Genomic DNA, 13,712 nt, shown 5'->3' with positions numbered 1-13,712 from the left:
AACCTTTACAACACGAGCAAGAACATCTATTCTATCCCGAGGCTGATACAAATTAGGGTATCACTCATTTCCTCTAAAACTAATGCAAAATATAATTAAATTTTATAAAGAATCCTTACACGTTTTCAAAATACACTCAAACTTTTTTACAATCAAAATAAAAGTTAACATATAAAATATTAGCCTTCAAATGATTAATATAAAATAAACAAAATATATTGGCAAATCACTGAAAGTTGATAGTAAAATCAACACAAAGGTCTTGAAATCTTAGCACCCAACTTCTATTTATCCAATCCACTTTGAAACCTTTTTTTCCTTCTTAAAATTAGGACCGGCAATTGAGTCGGGTCTATTCGAAGCCCGATGACTTCACCCGGTTTTATTTGAGCCGGGCTCGATAAATTGTGAGTCGGGTCAAGTTTGATCTTACCATGGTTCAGCCCAAATAAAGTCCGACTAAATCAATGCATATATATATATATATATATATATATATATATATATATATATATATATATATGGTATAACGAATGGATGGAAACAACTCAAACAAGTCAACATCTAGTAGTAATTAATTCATCAATTTAATCAAATTAATCTTGATAATATGAAAAATCGTCTAACCTTTTCTTCATTCATATAAAACCTAGTATATGCAAAATTCAGGTTAAGGGTTTCTCTACGTATATCATCAATGGAGGAATTTTTACTTTGTCACTGTTTTTTTTTTTACTTTTAATGAGCCTTCTAGATATAAGTTTATCTAAATTTATCATTGTTTTTTTACTTGCAATGAGTATTCTTATATTATTCTAGTATAAGATTTTTTTTAACATGTTCAGCTACAAAGTTGTAAAATATGTAATTTACCATATTGCCCAATACAAGCCTCATAAAATTGAAGCCCGAAAAAATAAGTTGAGCCGAGTTTGAAATTATAGGCATGATTCCCGATGGTATTTAAGCTTGAACTTATAATAACAAGGCCCGATGGTATATGAGTTTGAGCCGGCCAAACTTGGCTCACATGGCCCAATTGCCAGCCCTAAACGTAATTAGGTTATTAAAATTAGGGATAATTAGCTGGACTCTGTTGAGCGTAGATTTTACACTCAATATGTTTACTTTACGCGGATCTTTTGTTTAGATTTAATTATATTTGTGATTTAATTGATTGATTTTGTGTTTTATAGGTGAAAACGAGAATTAAGTGTCCATGAAGGAAAAATGATCAAAAAGAAAGGAAAAAGTTGAAATAAGGAAATAAATCAAATTGGAAGAACGAATCTCGCCACATCTTTGGCAGTGTCCACCATTTCGAGCATATCTCTCTCATACGAACTCTAAATCAGATATTTTGGCGACATTGGAAATGTAATTTCAAGGGCTACAATTCTTATATCATGCAACATTCCAAAATTCGGACTCCTTCATGGCCGAAATCGAAGAACAAATCCCGATGGGGGAAAGCGGCGGAAATTGATTTCTTTAGGTTTTCACTACTTCTTTATCAAGAAAAGCCTATAAAAGCAATAAGTCTCTACACCATAAGCACGAAATTTTACACCACAAAATGTGAGGAACGAAGATCAACGAAGACTCAAGCATAGTTTTTCTTATTTAATTTATTTATTTTATTTTCTTTATCATAAGAATCACGAGTAGTTAAGTCTTTAGTTTCTAGGCTTTTATTTGAACCCTATGTGGGATTTGTGGACTCAATTCTATGATTTTATGCAACTTTAATTTAGATTATTTCTTCTACTTGATTTATTAAGCGCATGAATTTGATCAATTTATGTGCTTTATTGTTATTGTTGAATGCATGAATCGGAAGATCGATTTCAAAATTAACACTTTGGTAGAAGAACCTTTTGTGGTGTTAGCATAGGAATATAGTTAAACTCTTAGGTAGTCATTATTGAGATTTGTGCTTAATGCTTTGTTCTTGATTTAATTGCGTAGCAATACAGAAATTTAGTCCTGAATAATAGAATCGTAATACACACGGAAGCGAGTTCTCATATTAGTAATCAAAATTATTTGCTTGCATAATTGAGGGAATTGGGGAATCAATAATCACATAGGGGGAAGATAAAATCCTAGGCTCGTTTACTTTGATAATCTTCGTGTTTATTTATTTTTCTTGTTGTTTAATTTACGTTTAATATTGTAGTTTAATTTAGTTAATTTTCTCCAAATTAGACTGTGTAGGGTGGGCTTGAACATATTTGTGAAAATCTAGCGCTTAGGATTAGACAGTTGAATATTCCTCGTGGGATCGATACCCGGACTTAATTGTCCACCATATTACTTGTTCGATACGTGCACTTGCGTGTAAGTATTTCAATCGACAAACCCCCCCTCAATTGAATGTATATATGGGTGGAGATCCATTTTGTTAGATAATTATATGTATAGGTCCCTCGACCAATAAAAGTAATATAAATTAAATTAAATTATTACTATAGGTACAAAATAACCTCAACTAATATTTATATGAAATAGTTAGTTATGAAAAATAAAAACAAATCCAATATTTCAGGCTCGCTCTTATAATACTCAACTACTCACCTCTCTCTCTCTGAAATTAGATTATTTGGCAAATAAGTTTCTAGCTATGGATAAGCCCAAGAATGATTTATGTTGCTATATTTGTCCTGTGGCTAAACAGAAGAGACTAAAATTTCCTATCAGTATCACTGTTTCTACTCATATGTTTGATGTTATTTATTGTGATATTTGGAGATCTTATAGAGTTGAATCACATAATGGTTATAAATACTTTGTTACTCTAGTTGATGACTATTCTAGGTTCACCTATATTTTTTTTATTTTTTTTGAGTAAATTCAAGTCCATTACAAGGAGAAATAGGGGAGGAGGGACTTGAACCAACTATGTACCAGCTCTCCTAATGAGGGTTGGTACCTGTATTCATCTACTCTAAGCCAAATATGATGTTTTAACTGTGATTCCATCTTTAATTTCTTCCATATGGTTGAGACACAATTAGGTCGTTACAGTGAGATAGTAAATTACACAATTGTTTTTTTCTACTTTCGGTTTGGAACTGACCATGTACATTGCATGGGTGAAGTATGCTATTAGAAATATCTAAATTACACCAGGGTTTAAATCTAGGGTGATACTCAAAAGTATTTTCTCTTGTATATCATATAAAAATATATAAAAAAAGAATTAAACATATAATTGATTTGTTTTGTAAATTATTTATTTTACATGTTTATAAGTTTTTATGCAATAAAATCAATTTTGCAAAAAAACATATATTAAATATAAATATATGTTTCATCTTCTTCATGTCCCCCACAATCATATCCGTTATTGTTGCTGCATGAGGGGGTTTATTGTAACGGTTTCTATTTTTTTTTTTAGGGTAAATTACAATTTGAACCCCTGTACTATAAAAAATGTCGGATTCACCCTTATGTACTATCAAAATCTACAAATACCCCTACTGTTAGCACTGACTGCTGACTCCGTTGATCAGACGCGTTGACCGATTGTTCCATAGAACCTTTTGCTTTTTTCTGACGAAAACACCACCAAAAAATCACAATATAAATGCTGCATACTTTTGCCCTTTTTTTCTCACCAAAATTTTCACCTTTTCAGCTCGTTTTTTCATTTTTTTTTCTCGTTTTTTCTCCTATTTTCTTTTCTCCCTGAATTCTGCATTTTATTCAACTTCAATTCCTTTTTTTTTCAGCTTCGTTTTTTTTTTTTTTTTTTTTTTGCATACTAGAATATCTTCTAATGGTTAAAATTCTCAACAATTGTGTCTTAGATCCAAACATTCGTTTTTTTTTTTGAATCACATGCCGATGTAAACGATGTGCTTCAATTCGAACATCTTGGACTTCAAAAAATCCAGGAAGAAAATTGCAGCATTAAAAAAAAAAGAAGCCAGTCAATAAAATCCCAGAAAAAAAAAACTGAAAAATCCCTCATTTCGAACTGCATAAGCCATAATTTCAACGAATAGTAAAAATCGTCAAAAATCCATACTTTCAACGAACAATAAAAATCGACAACAATAAAAAAAATAAAAATAAAAATAAACCTATTTTTTATACAAAATCATACCCTAAACCTTCGAAGCTTGTCGGATTCAAGACCCCCAAAAAAAATTCACTGTACCCGCACAAGTTCATGGCATAGTCGAGAAAAACCCTGAAATCCAAAATCTTACCTTCTTCTAAGTAAGCATCCTTTGAATGCACTCATACAGTAGTTCCTGCAACCAATTTCGCAAAGAGAGAGAGAGAGAGAGAGAGAGAGAGAGAGAGAGAGAGAGAGAGAGAGAGAGAGAGATATTTTGTGAGATTTTTCACCTTATGAAAATTCAAAACAGGATACAGAGAGTGAGTGCGTGTTGTTGTGAGAGAATGAATGGACTTGGAGAAATTTCGACACTCGTCAGACTAAAAAGGGTAGAAGAGTAATTGCACAGTAAAAGTTAACACTATCAAATGCTTGGCCATTGACCGTTAAAAGCAGGGGTTATTTGTAGATTTTGATAGTAAGAGGGGTGAATGCGACATTTTTGATAGTATAGGGGGCAAACTGTAATTCACCCTTTTTTTTTTCTTTTTTTTTTTTCAGAGTACTTGTAGGTAAAACAGAGAAAACACCACTTCTATTCAAACACAGTCAAACTCAAGTTAAACGGAATTTCCGTGATTATGGAAATATGTAGAGTATTTTCGTAATTAGATTTTACCTGAAGGGATTCTCTAATTTGAAGTGAACACCTAAAAAAATTGAATTGATAGAAGAGAAAAATTTAAAGGGAATTGCTTAACTTAAAGACTCCAAATGCAAAGTTGGTGCCACCTAAAAAAATAAAAATAAAAACTTGAAAATGAATTATTGTTCTATTTTTTGCAAATGCATTTGGGACATAATACACTTCCTTGAATTCCTTCCCACACTGTTTGCAGTCTTTGGTAGCGTTCTTTTTTTTCTTTTCCCCTTTTCTATTTATCACTTACTCTCTCTCTCTCTCTCTCTCTCTCTCTCTCTCTCTCTCTCTCTCTCTCTCTCTCTCTCTCTCTTCCAAGTTAAGGCCATATCAACATCTGCTTTAAGTTGTTATTGCATTTCTTGAAGAGGGGTTTCAGTCCTTTTCTTTTTTGCTATAATTGTACTTTTCTTCACTTTAATTTGGTAGAAGTAAACAGTAAGCATTACTTAATTTTGCATGGTTTCTTTTTTTACTGAGATCACTCACTGATACTTTGATAAAAGATTGCATGATTATTTTCTCCACTTTCTTGAAAAGTTAATTACATATATAGCCGGTGTCATGTGACAATTATTTATCTTGACCTTTAGCCATTCTTGAAATATTGGCATTTGGGCTAAAAGTGAAGGAAGCAGAAAAACAATATGGCATTTTTTTTTGGATTTTTTTTTTTAATTTTTTTTTGGTCTTACGTTAAAATAATTGTGTGTTAAATGTTTGTGAAATTAATGAATTAAGGTGAGGCAATACTGCTTGGTTTCCAACACTACCTTGTGATGCTTGGTACAACTGTTCTCATACCCTCCTTTTTGGTTCCCCAAATGGGAGGTGGAAAAGTAAGATTAATTTTTTTAATTTTTATCAAAATTAATTATATGACCACTTGTTGATTTTAGTTGATTAATCCCAAAAAACAAATTATGATTTTAATTAGGAAGAGAAGGCTCTAATGATTCAGACACTACAGTTTGTTATCGGTCTCAACACATTAAATCAGACACTATTTGGAACTCGATTACCTTCCGTTATCGGAGGTTCTTACACATTTATTCCAGCAACTTTGTCAATTATCTTAGGTAGTCGATATGGCTCGACTTTCGACCCTCATGAGGTTCATGAGCCCTCTTTCGACCGTTACATTGGTAGCGCTCACGGGATTTGGAATATACGAATTACGCCTTCCTCTAGTAATTAATTAACATTTATTTCGGAAATATCCTTTTATCACAATTTCCCACTTAATTATTTTTTCTAACACGAGCTATATTTTATCAGCTAACGGGATGCGTGGAAATCGAACTACCTCAGCTTACCTTACTTGTGATCTTTTCACAGGTGAGAATATATTGTTGATTTTTCTTCTTTTATGATCTTTTTCATTTGACTACTGTCCTAACAAATTGCTTGTCTGAAATCTGAATGCTCTTTCGATAGTACTTACCACATGTGACAAAAGGCAGAAGAACTGTGTCTAGTCGATTTTGTTTGGTATTTTCGTTGGCCATTATTTGGATGTACGGACATTTAGCAATCGCCGTTGGTGGAGATGCGTACAAGAATGCTCCGTTTGGTACGCAACTTAGCTGCACAACCGACAAAGCTGCGTTCATAAGTGCTGCTCCTTGGTAATAAATATTAAATAATCACATAACCGAAGATCTATAGATCCTTCTAGATCCTTCTAGAAACAAGAAGAACCTTCTAGAATCATTCTTGATGAACTATATATTTACAGGATCAGAGTACCGTACCCATTTCAATGGGGTGCTCCTACTTTCAACGCAGGAGAATCTTTCGTCATGATGGCAACTTCTTTCGTGGCTCTTGTTGAGGTACGCAATTGTCCTCGAACTCCTTGACGAAATTACGAAAATGCCATTCTTTATGATGACATTTTTTTTGGGGGGCAGTCGACTGGAGCTTTCGTTACTGTGTCGAGATATGCCAGTGCAACTCCTATGCCTCATTTTGTTCTTAGCCGCGGTGTCGGATGGCAGGTGCAAGACGATTATTTAATTTCATTACTCTTTTTTCTTCATATATCATACATATGTGATTCTGCATATTTGAATATTGATGTTATTTTTTTCGTTATACGAGGGTGTGGGAATACTATTGTCTGGAATTTTCGGAACCGGAACAGGATCTACAGTGTCCATGTAAGAATTTTTCTTCTCCTTATAACAAAAACTTTAATTTATTATTCATCTTTTCTTTTTTTTTTTTTTTTGAGACAGTGAAAATGCCGGTTTGCTTGGTCTGACACGCGAGTGATAAAAAATCTGCTGCTTTTATGATATTTTTTTCAATAGTTGGTAAATAACCACATAACTAGATTTATTTTTTACATACTTGGATCATTTTTATCCTTTTTTTGTTAATCCTTACTGTCATTGCATTCTCAGGAAAATTCGGAGCTGTCTTCGCCTCAATCCCGGCACCAATCGTTGTATTGCCTTGTGTATGTCTACGTTGGTATGTGATTCACTATCGCATCCCAATTAATTAATTAATTAATTAAACGCACTAATAAATAATTACTTCCCTCGAAATCAAATTAAACAGGCGTTGGAGGACTCGGTTTCCTGCTATACTGCAACTTCAAACAGATTTAGGACAATATTCATTACCGCATTCTCAATCTTGATGGGCTTGTCTGTAATTCAATACTTCAACGACTACCTGTCCGTGAAAAAACCCGGCCCTGTTCACACCAATGCTAGACGAGTAAATCATCTTTTTGTAGCATAATAACATTATAATTTTAAAAATAATTGCTCCACCTAATGACATGGTGTAGACACATAAATTTAATATAATTTATATTATATTAAATTGAATCCCAAGATTATAATTTATCTTGCAAAATAAGTCATGGAGATAATTATCAATTAATTATTGACCAATAGGATTGTTTCTTCTCTTCCAAGTTATAAGAGATAAATATCAATTTAAAGAGAGCCAATCAAATCGCGCCACGTCATCAAAAAGACTTCATGTAGGACTCTTATTCTACCACTATAAATAGGGACCCTCCCTACCCAATTCACCCAATTCAAGACACAACTCAAGAGGGAGAAAATCCGTAGAGAAAATTCTCTCTGCAATATTCAAGTCGTTCATCAAATTCAACGCGTTCTTCATCAAATAGAGGTCGTTCTTCAACAAATTCAAGGCGTTCTTCATCAAATCGAGGGCGTTCTTCAACAAATCAAGATCGAAGGAAGATTGAAGGGCCAAATCCATCAAGAACTCCAAGATCTTCAAGAACAAATCAAGATCAAAGGAAGATTGAAGGGCCAAATCCATCAAGAACTCCAAGATCTTCAAGTCAAAACCCGTCAAATTCAGCGTTCGATCCGAGATTCAAGTCGCAAGACCCTCGGAAGACGTTATTCAAATCCAAATCAAATCCGGAGAAGATCAAGTCAACGACCTGACTCCGAAATTCAAAGTCAAACGAATATTATTCTTGAGAGAAGAATCAGAGGATTGAATTAGAGTTTGTAACCCGCAATATTTTATTTTAATTCAATAAATTATTTTTGTGCAAGTTTTTCTTGTTTGTCTAAATCGCAGATAAGAATTTGTTGTTACAAATTTTGGCACGCCCGATGGGACATCCCTACCTCTCATCTCTTCTCTCTCTCGAAGATCCTCGAAGTGTTGCAGTGACTGCTCTACGTTCACAATGAAGATTGCTACTTCGGATTCATCAAGTGTGGGCTTAGGTACAAGGAGTATGGCTAAGAAGCTGCAAGCATTCTCCGAGTCTAACTCGACGCCTCAAACCATTCAGAAAGGCTTACCACCTCTTGTCAACACAAGCGCAGACGTGGAAGGTTCAAAACGAGAGATTTCACAGCCCACGCCTCGTTCAACATCAAGCTATTCAGAGGTGGCATCCGTCATGACAACAAACGCTACAACCATGGAGGAGCAAATTGCAAGTTTGACAAAGGCCATTGAGGGACTCGCAAAGCATGTTCAACAACGAGATTCTCAAATTGTCGAGTTGATCAACAAGATGGACAAAGCCGATGCTAGTCAAGCTGTGGAGAATCAGATAGAGGTTCAAGACGAAGTCGAGACATCCACAAAGCAACAACCAGTTGAAAACGAGAAGGCTCGAGCTCAAGAACTTCAAGTTTCTCCAGAAGGGATGATTCATGTAGATCAAGTGATGACGCTGATCAGTGGAACCATCAAAGACAAGTTGGAACGAAGCTCGAAGTCTCCATCAACCTATGTCAAGCCATACACGCAAAGGATTGATGATCTAAGGATGCCAATGGGCTATATACCTCCAAAATTTCAACAATTTGACGGCAAAGGCAACCCCAAGCAACATGTGGCACACTTCGTCGAGACTTGCAATGATGCCGGGACGTACGGAGATCACCTCGTCAAGCAATTCGTCCGATCGCTCAAAGACAACGCGTTTGATTGGTACATTGATTTGGGGGCAAACTCCATTGATAGTTGGAAGCACTTGGAGGAAGAATTTCTCAACCGCTTTTACAGCACTCGAAGAACAGTCAGCATGATTGAGCTCACCAATTCCCGCAAGTGGATTAAGGAACCTGTCATCGACTACATCAACCGTTGGAGAAATTTGAGTCTTAATTGCAAGGATCGACTGTCTGAGACATCAGCTATTGAACTATCCATCCAAGGAATGAAATGGGGACTCCGATACATCCTTCAAGTAATTCAACCTAAAAGTTTTGAAGAGTTGGCCACTCGAGCACATGATATGGAGTTGAGCATACATGCAAATCAAATTGAAGAACCACCATTCAAAAAGCCGTACCAGCCCAATGAAGAACATGTTGAAGAAGAACAAGAAGATCATGAGGATGGGGGCAAGTATTTTGAGGAACCAACACCCTATGCAATATGACAAGTCAAATCAAATGAAGCACTCCTTGACACGAGTTTAAAAGGTCTACAAGTCCAAATCAAGTGAAACACTCCTTGACACGAGTTTAAAATGTCTACATGTCCAAAACAAATGAAGCACTCCCTGACACGAGTTTAAAAGGTCTACAAGTCCAAATCAAATGAAACACTCCTTGACACGAGTTTAAAAGGTCTACAAGTCCAAAAAAAATGAAATACTTCTTGACACGAGTTTAAAAGGTCTACATGCCCAAATCAAATGAAGCACTCCTTGACACGAGTTTAAAAGGTCTACATGTCCAAATCAAGTGAAATACTCCTTGACATGAGTTTAAAAGGTCTACGAAGCCAAATCAAATGAAGCACTCCTTGACACGAGTTTAAAATGTCTACAAGTTCAAATCAAATCAAAGCTCTTTGATACGAGCATAAACTATCCAAATCAAATCAAGGCTCCTTGATACGAGCATAAACTATCTACATATCCAAATCAAGTCAAGGCTCCTTGATACGAGCATAAACTATCTATATATCTAAATCAAGTCAAGGCTCCTCGATACGAGCATAAACTATCTTATATCGAAATCAAGTCAAGGCTCCTTGATACGAGCATAAACTATCTACAAATTCAAGTCAAATGCTCCTTCAGCACGAGCTTAAACTGCAAATGTTTCTCCTCGTCCACACGAGTGTAAACTGTGCATGACATCCCTCAAAAGGATATATTTTGAACTACGTTATGACTTGATCCTCTATAGGGTACGTAGGCAACTTAGAATCTTAGCTCTCTAAGTCCAGTCATGATTTCAAAAGATGTATGTGCTTTGCTAGATCAAACTGCAATCGAAGTTAAGCAATTATCGAGACTCATTCACTCCAAGACGCATTGTCCGTGAACAAGTCTCGAGGGGGCATTTGTAGACACATAAATTTAATATAATTTATATTATATTAAATTGAATCCCAAGATTATAATTTATCTTGCAAAATAAGTCATGGAGATAATTATCAATTAATTATTGACCAATAGGATTGTTTCTTCTCTTCCAAGTTATAAGAGATAAATATCAATTTAAAGAGAGCCAATCAAATCGCGCCACGTCATCAAAAAGACTTCATGTAGGACTCTTATTCTACCACTATAAATAGGGACCCTCCCTACCCAATTCACCCAATTCAAGACACAACTCAAGAGGGAGAAAATCCGTAGAGAAAATTCTCTCTGCAATATTCAAGTCGTTCATCAAATTCAAGGCGTTCTTCATCAAATAGAGGTCGTTCTTCAACAAATTCAAGGCGTTCTTCATCAAATCGAGGGCGTTCTTCAACAAATCAAGATAGAAGGAAGATTGAAGGGCCAAATCCATCAAGAACTCCAAGATCTTCAAGAACAAATCAAGATCAAAGGAAGATTGAAGGGCCAAATCCATCAAGAACTCCAAGATCTTCAAGTCAAAACCTGTCAAATTCAGCGTTCGATCCGAGATTCAAGTCGCAAGACCCTCGGAAGACGTTATTCAAATCCAAATCAAATCCGGAGAAGATCAAGTCAACGACCTGACTCCGAAATTCAAAGTCAAACGAATATTATTCTTGAGAGAAGAATCAGAGGATTGAATTAGAGTTTGTAACCCGCAATATTTTATTTTAATTCAATAAATTATTTTTGTGCAAGTTTTTCTTGTTTGTCTAAATCGCAGATAAGAATTTGTTGTTACACATAGTTTTTTTTTTTTAAGTCGAATGCGCCTTTCTCGCTAAAAGCGTTTGTTTCGATAACTTTAGCGTTGGTATTGGATGTGACGTTGCTACCAGCGGCACGAGGAAAGCAATGGTGGGATAAATTCAGGTCTTTTAAAACAGGTACTAGGGAGTGAAGAGTTTTTATCCTCTGCCTCTTGATCTCAATAAGTTATTTCCTTGTGTTTAGTTTGAGTCTGTTATGTGCGTGAAAAAACTATAAGATTCAAGCGTGTGTTTTTCTTTGTTATGTACATAATGTTGTTACATTTTCATTTTAATACTCTCTATAGTTGATTTGCTCCTAAGATGAATTAATTAATGCCTGAGAAATTAAAAAAGTTGTTTTGATGTCTCTGATTTTTTTTTTTTAAAGAAAGTTTTGTTGTTTAAGAAATTTGAAATTATGGATTACACAATAGTTATTTTAAATTTGAAAAGTTATTATTATTATTATTATTATTATTATTATTATTATTATTATTATTATTATTATTATTATTATTATTATTATTATTATTATTATTATTATTATTATTATTATTATTATTATTATTATTATTATTATTATTATTATTATTATTATTATTATTATTATTATTATTATTATTATTATTATTATTATTATTATTATTATTATTATTATTATTATTATTATTATTATTATTATTATTATTATTATTATTATTATTATTATTATTATTATTATTATTATTATTATTATTATTATTATTATTATTATTATTATTATTATTATTATTATTATTATTATTATTATTATTATTATTATTATTATTATTATTATTATTATTATTATTATTATTATTATTATTATTATTATTATTATTATTATTATTATTATTATTATTATTATTATTATTATTATTATTATTATTATTATTATTATTATTATTATTATTATTATTATTATTATTATTATTATTATTATTATTATTATTATTATTATTATTATTATTATTATTATTATTATTATTATTATTATTATTATTATTATTATTATTATTATTATTATTATTATTATTATTATTATTATTATTATTATTATTATTATTATTATTATTATTATTATTATTATTATTATTATTATTATTATTATTATTATTATTATTATTATTATTATTATTATTATTATTATTATTATTATTATTATTATTATTATTATTATTATTATTATTATTATTATTATTATTATTATTATTATTATTATTATTATTATTATTATTATTATTATTATTATTATTATTATTATTATTATTATTATTATTATTATTATTATTATTATTATTATTATTATTATTATTATTATTATTATTATTATTATTATTATTATTATTATTATTATTATTATTATTATTATTATTATTATTATTATTATGGGCTCGATAGACTCCAAGTGTCATTGACATCATTGGAAGTACAAGGACGTATAAGGAGATTATCAATGAGATGTTGACGATTGTCGTCGGCCATCTCGTCGCCGGGTGGTGAAGTAATCTTCATCGCTTTTCCTCTTGGGAGGAGGGAGGACCGAAACCTCTTCGATTCGCACGTGTTTCTCAGCGCGACTTAGTAACTTTTCCAAAGTGGTTGGAGGTCTTCCTGCCATAGATTCCTTGAATCTACCTTCCTTCAAGTTTTGTTGAATGATTCCAGCGAGCATGCTTCCTCCCACGTTAGGAACTTTGTGAGATGCCTCTACAAATCGTTGAATGTAGTTGCGGAGGGTCTCGCCCTCTTTCTGGGTGATAGTGAAGAGGTACGCGGGAGTCTTTGCGTACTCTTTGTTGATAGCGAAATGGTGGGTGAAGCGATTTGTTAGTTGGGAGAGAGCTTCAATTCAACCAGTGGGCAAGGAGTTGAACCAACTCAATGCTCGTTCGGAGAGCGATGTGCGAAACATCTCGCACATCGCCGCATTAGTTGGGCCATGTAGATCTGTCATGGCGTATAACTTTTCAAGGTGCTCCTGTGGGTCACCAGTTCCAACGAATTGCGGTAGACTCGAGACCTTTACCCGTTGGGGTAGTATCTCATTGATTATTGCGACAGTGAAGGGATTGTGCCTTATTGGAGGTATTGCCCTTCCACCAATGGGATTACCTATGTGGGGAAGGTGATTTGAGCGAGATACCTGACTGCTAATTTCAACCTCTCCACCATTGTGTGGAGGATCTCGTTGGTGAGATGTGTCGCCTCTTGAAGGTGAACGTGGGTCTCGTCGCCCAGTTCGTGCATCTTAGCGATGAGTAGATTGTTGCATTCGGGACCGTGGGTCCG

The 13,712-nt window shown here is 33.4% G+C and overlaps 1 pseudogene across 1 annotated transcript; it reads left to right on the top strand.

Annotated features, from left to right (window-relative positions):
• The first annotated feature begins 2,623 nt into the window (after nucleotides 1-2,623).
• On the top strand, nucleotides 2,624-11,649 carry LOC148766348 (nucleobase-ascorbate transporter 7-like; annotated as a pseudogene). The gene is made up of 12 exons (XR_016035119.1): nucleotides 2,624-2,699; nucleotides 5,511-5,608; nucleotides 5,707-5,959; nucleotides 6,048-6,107; nucleotides 6,207-6,397; nucleotides 6,508-6,604; nucleotides 6,683-6,769; nucleotides 6,873-6,931; nucleotides 7,010-7,087; nucleotides 7,178-7,247; nucleotides 7,338-7,514; nucleotides 11,414-11,649. The product of XR_016035119.1 is annotated as a nucleobase-ascorbate transporter 7-like (transcript).
• The last annotated feature ends 2,063 nt before the right edge of the window (nucleotides 11,650-13,712 follow it).

The sequence above is a fragment of the Erythranthe guttata genome, chromosome 12, assembly GCF_056151865.1.
Source record: "Erythranthe guttata isolate IM_541 chromosome 12, IM_541, whole genome shotgun sequence".
Classification (NCBI taxonomy): Eukaryota; Viridiplantae; Streptophyta; class Magnoliopsida; order Lamiales; family Phrymaceae; genus Erythranthe; species Erythranthe guttata.
The sequence above is the reverse complement of the archived record's forward strand: the minus strand, read 5'-3'. Positions and strand labels throughout refer to the sequence as shown.